This window comes from Corvus brachyrhynchos, unplaced genomic scaffold (assembly GCF_000691975.1).
Source record: "Corvus brachyrhynchos isolate BGI_N302 unplaced genomic scaffold, ASM69197v1 scaffold580, whole genome shotgun sequence".
Taxonomy (NCBI): Eukaryota; Metazoa; Chordata; class Aves; order Passeriformes; family Corvidae; genus Corvus; species Corvus brachyrhynchos.
In genome coordinates, this window is record NW_008240032.1 from 660,768 (window position 1) to 670,671 (window position 9,904).

General features: G+C 50.6%; 1 long non-coding RNA gene across 2 annotated transcripts in view; it reads left to right on the plus strand.

Annotated features, from left to right (window-relative positions):
* Positions 1–5,532, plus strand: part of LOC108449026 — a 7,362-nt gene extending 1,830 nt beyond the window's left edge. The window contains exons 1-3 of one of the 2 annotated variants that reach the window (XR_001865122.1): positions 178–471; positions 559–1,078; positions 3,661–5,532. This is a non-coding gene — a long non-coding RNA (uncharacterized LOC108449026). Of the gene's footprint in view, positions 1–177; positions 472–558; positions 1,079–3,660 lie in introns of those variants that run through there. The other variant, XR_001865123.1, reaches the window with a different exon arrangement.
* The last annotated feature ends 4,372 nt before the right edge of the window (positions 5,533–9,904 follow it).

Consider the following 9,904-nt stretch of genomic DNA (forward strand, 5'->3'; position numbering starts at 1 on the left):
CCTCCCTCCCCCCCCCCCCCCCACCCATCCCATCCCATCCCATCCCATCCCATCCATCCATCCCATCCATCCATCCATCCCATCCCATCCATCCATCCCATCCCATCCCATCCCATCCCATCCCATCCCATCCCATCCATCCATCCCATCCCATCCCATTGATCCATCCATCCCATCCCATCCCATCCCATCCCATCCCATCCCCCCCAGCAGAGGTGTTCCCACCCCAGCCCCTCCTGGCAGGGAACGTTTCCTGTTCCCCCTCGGCTCCAAACCCCTCACACCAACAAAAGGAGCCCTGAAAGTCCTTAAAATCCCCTTTCCATTTTGGAACAATTAACGTCACCTGGTTTAAATAAATCCCTTAATTAGGAATTATCCTTTTTCCCATCGGCCTTGGCACAGCCTGGGGTTGGAGGTTGAGCGAGCGCTGCACATTTTTCATCTCCAAGCGCGTTTGGAGGACGCTGGGTGAGCTCATGTCCTCCCTGATTATGCACAGGGCTGGGATTTGCATAGAGAAGTCAAATTTAATTCCTTTTTTCTTTTTTTGGGAAGGTTTCCTGGCGGAATGGAATTGCACAGACAGCACTGAAGGACTTGGGAAGGAGAGGAGAGAAAGTGAAACAGGACTGGGAGAGGCGGGGCTGCCTCAGGCCATCCCGGCAGCGCAGAGTGAGCGCCCCACCACACCCAGAATTTTGGGGGATGTGGGATTTGAAGGGAATGTTAAGAAGGGATGAAGGCTCAGGAAATGAAGTGGAAATGTGCAGTTCCTGCCTCGCTGTTGGACAGGAGCTGGGCTGAGCCTGCAGCTCTGGATGCGGATTCTGGATCCGAGTTTGAGATGTTCTGGATCCGGGTTTGAGATGTTCTGGATCCGAATTTGAGATGTTCTGGACCCGAATTCGAGATGTTCTGGAGCTGAATCTGGATTTGAGGGCTTGGTCCTGTGTGGAAACTCCATCTGAACTCCTTCAGAACCCCATAAAAAAGGTGGGAATGTTCTATCCAGTGCTCCAAAGGTTTATCCCAACCAGTTCTCTCCACATGAGCCATCAGACAGCACAGCTGACAGGTAAAATCCCATTTTTTCCCCTGTGGAGCCAAGGATGGAGCTGTTCCTACAGGAATGGTTGGGCTGTTCCACAGAGGGCAAACCTACAGCATGATCAGTCAAATTTTAGGGATCAAATCGTTTCATTGGAGCTCAAATGAATCCTAAAGAGGCACAGCCGCTCCTGCCAAGCAGCTGGATAATCCATTCCCTCTGGAATTCTGCTCTCCTGCTCACCCAGCACAGGGGGCATCACTTCAGTCCTCAAATTTTGGGTGCTGGAGGAATAAATCTTGAAAATCTGACCCAAAACAGCCATGAAAAATTCCCTCCTCCTCCCAAAACCTGAAGGTTTTGCAGCAGGGGGGAAATCAGCTGTTTATAACATCAATTCTTCTGGAATTTGGGCAAAATAAATGTGGAGATAACGAGTGAGGGATGGACAACTGGGAATCCTAAAGAAACCAGGAACTAGGAGGGAAATTGATGGGATATTTGGAGCATTCCTGAGCTCTGGCAGAGCACCCGTGTTGTTTTATTTCCTCAAAAATGAATATCCAGGGTTTTCCGCACTCCTCAAACACAGCCTGGAGGAATTCTGAGCTCCTAAACTCCTTCAGCAGAATGCGATTGAGAGCTGGGAATTTTCCACGAGGAAAAACTCATCCTAAACTTTATTTGGCTCGCTCATCCCTAAATAAATTGGCTTTGGGGCATTTTCCTGTAGGTTTAGGAAATGATTCTTTCTCATCTTCCCCCCTGAAATGATGATTTTGTTGTGTCCGTGCCGAGTTCCTCGCTCCAGTCAGCAGAGGGAATACTTCCCTCAGCAGAGAGGCCACCGGCACCAGGCTCATGGAAAAGGCTGGAATTGTCTCTGCTCTTGGAATTTTGGGAGCTTTCCCATTGGCTCCCTGCTCCACCCATGCTGGAGACCCCCAGGGTTCAAAGGTTGTGGCATTTCCAAGATTCCCAGCTCCTAAATGGGTCTAGAAAATTCCTGCTCCCTCTGGAATGATGCAGGGCTGGGCTGTGGCCTTCAGGAATCAGGCTGAAAGATTGGGGGGATTGAATTGATTTTAATTTACTTTCATTTAATTTCATTTAGTTTAATTCAGTTTAATTTTAACATCGATTTCTCCTGGATTTTCCAAACTCAGCCCCACCATGTGGACACAAGTTTGAGAGCTCCAGCTCCAAAGGCAGACACTGGGAACGGGAATGGGAACGGGAATGGGAACGGGAATGGGAATGGGAATGGGAACGGGAATGGGAATGGGAATGGGAATGGGAGAGGGATTGACTGGCACCAAAATTTGCAGATCCTGAGGGTTTTTCATGGATTGAAGGGTGCCTGGAATAACAGAGAGAGTCCTGGATGCGGGAAACGTTTCCTGCAGAAAACAGGGATTTTGGAACTGTTGTTCCTGTCACTTTTTACGGAGGGTTCCCATTTTTGTCCACAACAGCAAACACACAAAGAGCAAAATGGGGCTTTTGAGGAAATTTTCCTTCTTCTGGTGAGGCCCTGGTCGAAACTGTGGCTCCTTCTGGATCCCTGGAAGTGTCCAAGGCCAGGCTGGAATGCCCTGGGATAGTGGGAGGTGTCCCTGGTGGAACTGGGTGCGTTTTAAGGTCCTTCCAACCCAAACCATTCCAGGATTCTGGAATCCCAGTGTGCTCGCTCCAGTACAACTCAGCTTCCCGAAGGGATCTCCGGGGCCTCCCGATGTAGCTCCAGAGAAGAGCTGTTCTCTGACGCACTCTCCCACATTGCCCAGGCACGGCCCTCAGGGTGCTCCCAATGACATAAATTCCCAAGGGATTAAATTGATCCCTGGGGATTCTGTGGGAAGTTGGGCACTCACGGGACCTTTCCGCAGGTCAGGAACCTTTCCCTGGAAAAGGAGGGGATTGAACCCTGGCTTTGACCTTTCCCAGCTCAGGAACCTTCCTCAGGGATTTAATCCAGCCACAAATCCCCCTGAGGTGACAAATTCCACCCCTCCTTCATCATCCCAGCCCCCCGCACGGCCCCCAGACCCAAACTGGGGGATTTGGGCTCTCCAGATCCCGAATCCAGAGGTAGCTGGATCCAAACCCTCGGTGCGGGTTCAGTGCTGAACAAGAGGCTCCTTTTTCCATCCAAACCCGGACGAGCTTTGCCTTCATTCCCAGGGATTTGTTTTCCCTGTGGTGGGAAGAGCAGACGTGTCCCATATCCATCCACACTTCCCTCCATTCCCAAGGAAGGGCTGGAATGAGAGCCCAGGCTCCAGGAACGAGGTGTGACCCAGCCAGAGCTCGTCCTCCTGCAGATTCCCAAAAAAACATCCCGGGGACAGCTCGTCCTCCTGAGCAGGATCCGTGTTGACATTTTGTCTGGAATTAATTCAGTCCCGCCTTTCAAATGCAAATATCCAGGGAAGAAATAACCCCGGATTTTTGGGGAATGTGTATAAATAACAGATAGAAATTTTATTATTTCCATATATTTATATATATTTATATATTTATATATTTTATATATTTATACGTTTTATATATTTATATAGATATTTATATATTTTAATTAACAAATTAAATTTTTTTCCCCCCTTAAGGAACGGGTTGTGCTGGAGCTGGAGCCCTTTGCAATCCCTCAGTCCCACGACATTCCCGGGTGAACAGGACATGGAAATGTTCCTTTTCCTCATCTTCAAAAAATATAAATAATTAAAGCCTGGCTTTGGCTGAAGCTCATTCTGCTTTAAAAGCTGCTCTTTGCTCCCATTTTGGTTTTTCCTGGTGAGCTTCCCAAAAACCAGCAAAGCTGAGACAGGAGGATTTGGGAATCAGCAGAGTGTTTGGAGAACATTCCAGAAGTAAGGCAGAATCTGCTAATTAGTGCTGTACGCACAGGGAGTTGGATGCTCTTGGCTCTTCCCACTGGAGCACACCTGGAACTTTTGGAGGCTCAACAGCGTTTCCTTTCCACTGGATGTGATATTTCCCATCCCGATTCTGCCTGAGGACGTTCATATCCACGAGGAAACCTCTCCTTTGCTCCCCGCAGTGGGGTTTACGTGGATTTCTCATGCCTGAACTCATCCACCTTGCCCTACAACCTCATGGCAGGAGTTTCACATCCTGCTTCTGTCCAGGGACGTTCATATCCATGGACAAATCTCTCCTTTGCTCCCCTAAAGTGGTTTTAATGTGGATTTCTCCTCCCTGAACTCATCCACCCTTCCCTACGAACTCACGGAGAAACCTCTCCTTTTCTCCCCTAATGTGGATTTTATGAGGATTTATCTTCTCTGAACTTGTCCATCCTTCCCTACAAACTGCTGGCATCCTCTGGAAGGAGTTTCCCATCCCGATTCTGCCTGAGGACGTTCATATCCATGAGAAAAACTCTCCTTTGCTCCCCACAGTGGGTTTTACGTGGATTTCTCATGCCTGAACTCATCCATCCTTCCCTGCAAGCTCATGGCAGGAGTTTCACATCCCGGTTCTGTCCAAGGACGTTCATATCCATGAGAAAACCTCTCCTTTACTCCTTCCTCCCGTACTTTGATGACCTCTGGCTCTCCCTTTGGATCAGGCACTGAATTACCAATTCCTGGGCGGTTTTCCCATGTTTTTCCCAATCCTTGCTGGGCAGCAGGATGGATGTCCTTGGTGTGAAGGGGGCTCAGGGGTGGGAATAATGGGATCAAGGCCTGTCCCTGGGCAAAGCCCGATCATTCTGTGAGGGTGAATCAGAAATTCCACAAGAATCAGGGCTGGAATTGTCCCCGAGACATCCTGGAATGGCCAGAGCAGCGAATGCGCTCCTGCCCTGCGGGCAGCCAGAGGAGGTGTTAATTCTCTCCTCAAACAGGTTTATTATGGAACAAGATGTCCCAAAGCCCCTTCCAGGCATCCACAGGGACCGGCACAAATCCCGACACAAATCCCAACACAAATCCCTCTTTGTGTGACCAGGAGCTGCTTTTCCAAAATATCCCCCCAGGAGCCCCTATCCCTGGGAATGTGTTCTTGGACCTCTCTTTGCATTTCTAGGAGCTTTTCCTGGTGCCACAAATCCCTCTGGGAGCACAGCTGGGATCTGCCGGGATCAGAGTCGGAGGCACCATGGAGGAAAAGCCACACTGAGGTTCCATTCATCCTGCTCCAGAGGCCTGGGAATGTGCAGGATTTTAGGGAAAGGACGTTGTTTTCCTTCCAGAGGCTGCTGATAAACACTGGCAGCTCATTGCCAGGGCTGAGCCAGCAAAGAGCTGGCACCTCTGGATGTGGGGCAGGAAAGCTTTGGGATCTGAGGGAAAAGGCTTGGGGGAAAGCTGGGAAAGCAGGAGTGGCTGGGAAAGGGCTGGAATTACATCCCAGACAGGGATGGGACACGGGGAGAAGCCACTCAAGGGTTTGTGGTGGCCACGAAGGTTTGGCTGGTACAGTCAGAGCACAAATAAAATCGGAACATTCCTGGATCAGCCTTTTTATCCTGTTTGGATCCATGGAGCTGATGAAGGAATTGTGCTATGAGGAAAGGGGGTGAGAAAAGAAGGAAAAATCGAAATCCCAAACCCTGGAGTGAGTTCAGGACCCTCAGCCTCATTGCTGGCCGTGTTTATCCACAAACAAACTCCTGTAAATCAGTTTTCACCCAGTTTGTCCCCACCCTACGTGTCCTTGCCGGATTCTGGGAATGCCAGGTGAATTCCCAGCCTGAGATGAGAACCAAGAAAAGCTGTGAGAATTCCTGGAGAGGCCAAGAGCTCATTCCCAATCCAAACCTCGCTGCTCTGAGCCTGGTCCTGCAGACAAGGTTCTCACCTCGCCTCCGTGAAAAGCCGAATTTAGGGATGAGAATCAGGGGGTTTTGGTGAAATGTCTGAGTGGGCTGGGAATTCAATTGTTTGCTGTGTCCTTCCCATGTTTTTCCCGGCATAGGGGTGCTGCATTCCCATGGGATGCCACAGGGACAGAGGAAATGCAGGAAAACCCCCCAAAACCGTGAGAATTCCTGTGCAGGTTGCTCTGAGCGTGGCCGCAGCCTCTCCCCCCCTACCTGAGACCTCAAGTGCAGCTGCTTGGGAACCCAAAAACCCCGTGGCTGCCAGGCCTGGATGTGGGACTCAGCCTGGAGCCGCAGCGGTGCAGCTGGGATGGGATTCCATGGAAACAGCGGGGTGCTGGGCTGAAGCCCCGGGGCTGTCACACAAACACAGCCACGCTTTGGTCCCAGACAGCTGAATCCTGAATTCCCTCCTCCTCCACTTCCGGTTCCAGACATCTGAACCCTGTATCCCGTCCTTCTCCACTTCCAATCCCAGATATTTGGCCCCCGTATCCCATCTTTCTCCCCTTCTCCATGCCCTGCTGGAACTGGGAATGAACACAAAGCGTGTCTGGCCCAGCTGGAGCTGCTCCATCATCCTCTGGCGCCTCGCTCCCAAAATCCAGAGCCTTGGAAGTGGCCAGGATTGTGCTCTGGAAACCAGAGCAGAGCCTGCCACCGGTGCCACCTCCACCTCCCTGAAATCCCCTAAATCCCAGCGCGGATCCTGCATTAATGGTGGGATTCCCATAAAGGAATTTGTTTGGACGAAGCCTTTCCCAAACAAAAGCAGCAGCGCCATCGGCATCAGCCGGGGAATCCTAACTGACCTCTCCAAAGCTGAAATTCCCAAACGGCCCCTATGGAACAAAAATCCATATTTTAGGTTTGCTTAAATGAACATCGTGGAGCAATGGAAGGAATTCATCCAGAATCGTAGGAGTCAGGGAATGGAGAGTGTGCAGAGAGGAGATAATTCCAAATTTTCCTTAGGAGCCGCCAGCGGAGCAAGACTGGGCCGGATCCATGGATTTGGGACAAGTTTGGGATTTCTGAGATGATGCTTTGGGTGGTCCTGGTGTTCCTGCCATGGTGGAGGTGGTCCCAGGGGGATCTGGAGCAGGGAATGAGGGCTCCTAGCGTACCCGCGGGATGCAAGAGTGCCCAGGTGGGAAATGAGATGGAAACTGGGGGAGCTGGAGGAGACAAAAGGGGATTTGGGGGGGTGCTCGGAGCTGTGCTCCCAGGATAAGGCCACAGAGCTGCCAAAGTGGCCTGGAACAGGAGTTATCCAAGATTTTCTTCTCCCAGAACATTCCTGTGGCCCAGGATGCAGCAGGTTCTGAACTCCTGTCCTGCCTGCCCGTTCTTCCGGGCGTTTATTCCAACAGATCCAATAATTTTCCTGTGACTCTGGAGAAAAGGCGGAGTTTCCCTGGCCCGTGTTCCCCGCAGAAGCTGTAACACTCCGGAACGGAACCATGAGCTTGGATTTTGGGATTTTCCTCAATCCCATTCCTTCAGTCTCATAACGGTGACAAAATCCCCACCCTTCTTCCCAAAAAGAACCTTCTGTGATCCACAGGAACCTGGATCGTGGCACCTCTTTTGCCCAGCTCTCCACACAAGGAGTTGCCAGCAAATGGAAAATTCCCGATGATCTGAGAGTCCAAACCATTGGAAAAAAATTCCCATTTATTTGTGACACAGCTGCTTTAGAGGAACAAAACTTTTCCCAATAAAAACTTCTTTATTTATTATTTTAAAAGAATTTTACCAAACTTCTCAGCTCATTCAGGGCATCCAGCAGGGAAGGGAGCAGCCCTAAAGGCTGGATTGGGATGCCAAGGGTTGGTTGATCCCAGACCCCTCCTCGGGCTCAAAAGGCGCCAGAAAAGGAGGAATTGCCAGAATTAAATTGTCTCGAGGCTCCTGGGCTGAGCTTCAACCTCTGAGGAGAAAACCTGGAAACCAAAGCAGGATTTCGGACAAGCGCCAGCACCAGAGGACACTCCCAGCTGGTGAAGCTCCTCCAGAGCTGCTCCCAAACCTGTGGAAGAGTGAAAATCCATGGGAACACCAATGGATACGTAAAGAAGGGATATTTGTACTTGAAAGACTTCCCATCAGCCCCGTCTTTGGGCCCTCCCAACAGTATCCATGGAAAACAGATGAGGTCATCAGCGCATTTCATGGAATCTCCGCTCTTTTCTCCTGCTGGGTTCATAAAAACTCCGCTCAGGTCATTTTTCTTGGAGCGCAGGAAGGAGAGGAAGTGGCAGCTCCGTATTTTGTTCCGGTTCAGGCTGTGCTGCTGCAGAAGAATGGGGCAGTAATTGCCAAATGTTTTCTGTTCTTCTCCTCCTTTTCCTCCACCGAAATCCTAAAGAAGATCCCATCAGCTCCACAGTCCCACAAAGATCCCATCAACTCCGCAGTCCCACAAAGATCCAATCAACTGCACAATCCCATCAACTCCGCAGTCCCACAAAGATCCCATCAGCTCCGCAGTCCCACAACAATCCCATTAACTCCGCAGTCCCACAAAGATCCAATCAACTCTGCAGTCCCACAAAGATCCCATCAGCTCCACAGTCCCACAGAGATCCCATCAGCTCTGCAGTCCCACAAAAATCCCATCAGCTCCGCAGTCCCACAAAAATCCCATCAGCTCTGCAGTCCCACAAAGATCCCATCAGCTCCACAGTCCCACAGAGATCCCATCAGCTCTGCAGTCCCACAGAGATCCCATCAGCTCCGCAGTCCCACAAAGATCCCATCAGCTCCACAGTCCCACAGAGATCCCATCAGCTCTGCAGTCCCACAGAGATCCCATCAGCTCCGCAGTCCCACAAAGATCCCATCAACTCTGCAGTCCCACAAAGATCCAATCAACTTTGCAGTCCCACAGAGATCCCATCAACTCTGCAGTCCCACAAAGATCCAATCAACTCTGCAGTCCCACAGAGATCCCATCAGCTCCGCAGTCCCACAAAGATCCCATCAACTCTGCAGTCCCACAAAGATCCAATCAACTCTGCAGTCCCACAGAGATCCCATCAGCTCCACAGTCCCACAGAGATCCCATCAGCTCCACAGTCCCACAGAGATCCAATCAGCTCCACAGTCCCGCAGCTGCACTGAGGAGCTCTCAGAGGAATTCCTTTCAATGGTTTTGAAGAGTTTTCGATCCCGATTTTCGGATAATTGCTGTAAATCCCGCTGCTGGGGATGAAACTGCCGCTGATCATTGAGGGGTTTCACTCAAGGTCCATTTCAATGGAACTCCCTGGGATCATTGAGGTTTTAACCCATTTGAATCCCATTTTAATGAGGAATTGTTTAAATCTGAGATGGATCCAGTCTAAGCTGACATCTCCATCTGAGCAAGCCCCATCTCGAAATTCCCCATCAAATTTGACTCTGTTCCGTATTCAGGTTTCTGTTCTAGGTTAAAGCACTAAAATGACTCAAATAAAGATTCCCACGTGAGGGCTGAGTGCTGCAGCCCCACAGAATCCTTGAATTGCTGGAAAAACTCCTCTTGGAGTAAAATTGCTCCACGAAATTCCACCCAAATTGAGTTTTGCGGGCAGCAAAGAATCTTCAGAAATGAGCGTCAGGGTGGCCTTGGGGCTCTGGGTGACCTGGGACTGTGAAGGTGCCATCCCACATCCCCCATTCCATGATCTCAAGAGGGATGTGGAACATGCCCAGGGTGGGGGCACCTGCAGCCGTTCCACTGAAACCCCTGCAGGATTCTGCAGCGGGACGTGGAGGTTTGGGATGAAGGATGAGGAGAACAAAGGGAGGTTCTTTGTGAAAACCCCAGAGCTGCCACCGCTTTATCCAAAGCCAAATCCAAATCCCATGCCAAGCCCTCATTAACTCGGGAGCAGGAATTGGAAGCTCAGCCCCTCCACAAGGGACAGCAGGAGAAATTCCCTTTGTTTCTACCCATGTGGAATTCATCCCTGGGCAGGAAATCAGCTTAAGGCCTCTCCCCTGCTTCAGTCCCTGCA